The 2,076-nt window shown below is 45.5% G+C and overlaps 1 pseudogene; it reads right to left on the reverse strand.

The window, feature by feature from the left end:
• Positions 1 to 622: 622 nt before the first annotated feature.
• On the reverse strand, positions 623 to 1,173 carry LOC122899088 (annotated as a pseudogene).
• Between the last annotated feature and the right edge of the window lie 903 nt (positions 1,174 to 2,076).

Raw genomic sequence — 2,076 nt, forward strand, 5'->3', positions numbered from 1 at the left:
AGCTTCTAGAACAGGTTTAGGAGTTGTTCCTTATCCTTCTGGCTACATCCTCTAGCTATCGTTCTTCACTGAAGGACAGCCTCAGGAAGGGAGCTGAATCCCTAATCCCTGTGGTATCTACTCACCCCACAGAGCACAAGTACTGGACACAGAGAGATGAAAATACTTCCACAGGGCTGGCCATCATTCTGCAATAGCCTTTCCCAGGCTTACATCCCAACATCACGGGCTTTTCACTATAGAGTACATATTTTGTAACCAGAAAAAGAAGTTATTAAATTAAATTAAATTAAATTTTTAAAAGAATTAAATTATTTTTAGATGTTAATTGCTATCTATAGTCTTAGAATGCTATCTAAATGTTGTGTCTGTGAGTGAATGGAGAATGGGTAAGTGAATGGGGAAGAGCTATTTCTTTTCTTTTCTTTTTTTTTCCCCTAGGCAAAGATCTTTACTAATCTTGTTTCAAACTTTAATCCCAGGCTTCTTCAGCTTAATTAGCTTCAAAGAATGAATTGTGTATAAGCAAAAACTGAAAAGAGCTGCAGTGTCCAAGGGGCTTGGGCTTAAAAATATTAGAGATCTAGATTTTATCAGATCCATGAACAAAATTTTTAAAAAGTCATAATATAAAATAGAAGCTCCCAGTAACTTCTTCTAGTTCTATCTTCTTCAGAAGTTGACTCAATTCATTTGCTTCATTCTTGGAAGCTTCATCAAAATTCTCCACAAGATCTGGAACTTCATCCTCCTCCTCCTCTCCGGTAGCAAGTGGTGCTTTTCCATTTAGAGATTGTTTGGGCAGAGCTTCAGCCAGTCTTCTTAAACTAGTCAGACTGTCTGCACCAAGTCGGTTTAAGATACTGGGTAGCATTTCTGTCAGCTGCTTTGTCTCAACCTGGCCTGTAATGGTGAAAGTGTTCGCTGCCAGCGATGCCTGAACTTTGGAGTTATTAAAGTGGATCACTGTTCCTTGGTTTGTGAACATATTCACTTCTTCAATACCAGAGATATTGTTTACCCCTAACTTCTTTAAGAAGAACTGAAGTTTTTTTTATCATCTGCTATAGCTCTAAGAACCACCTTCTTTCGGCGAGCAGTTCCTTTCCCACCAATGCGCACTTGTGCTTGTAGTTTGGCAAGTTTCTCCTGGTTCATGATAGTTTCTTTCATCTTGCTGGAGCGGAAATGGGACCGCGCGGGGGACTAGGGTTGGTGCTCAGGGGGGTCTCGGGTGGACCAGCTGAGATGAGGTGCACACACGCGGGGACGCAAGATGGCAGCTACGGGAAGAGCTATTTCTGATGCTGCTCTGTGCACAGGCCTATGCAGTTTAAGGAACTGGAGATTGGCAGGGGTCCACTCTGACCCTCTACCTAATCTCTTGTCTTTAGGATTTGGAGGGCTATCACCAGGTAAGATCTCACTGGTTTCCTTTCTGGCCTTCTGGCTTTGGGGATGAAGGCCAAATCCCCACTTCAACTCTCTCTGTATGACCCACCCCTGCACCCCACCCTCTTTTGTCTCATGCCAACCTCTTTTGCCCTCTTCATTCCAGGCACACTTTCTCTCCCTTAGGTCCACTATGATCCTTGGCACCACCTGGTCTTTGTCCATGCTGTCCTCTGTCTCTGTGTTGCATCCTTCATCTGCTCCTGGCCTGGGCCACTTCCTGCCTTCATAGAGGCTCTCAGAGCACCTCTACCCTGCCCCTCCCCCCTGCACTCATTAGGTGGCAATTTAATATTTCTTTGTGAATGACTTGCTAGTGGCGGCCTCCCCTGCTGGACTGTGGGTCACAGGAGGATGGGGGCCACCTCTGCTTTGTCCTGTGCTTTGTGCTCCAGGGCTCACACTGGACCTGGTGAACAATGGACACTCAGTGCCGGCAAAGAAATAAAGATTTCGTGACAAGTGGTGGCAAAATGGGAGGCTAGCACCAAAGCTGCTGGGCTCCGGGTCCAGTGCTCCCTTTGCAACCAAGCGTCGGGGGGGCAAACTTGATTCTTGTTAAACTGGATGAAAGTGCGTTGGCCTTTCACATACCCACAAGCCGTGACTCAGGTTATATGAAGT

This window comes from Neovison vison, chromosome 2 (genome assembly GCF_020171115.1).
Source record: "Neovison vison isolate M4711 chromosome 2, ASM_NN_V1, whole genome shotgun sequence".
Taxonomy (NCBI): Eukaryota; Metazoa; Chordata; class Mammalia; order Carnivora; family Mustelidae; genus Neogale; species Neogale vison.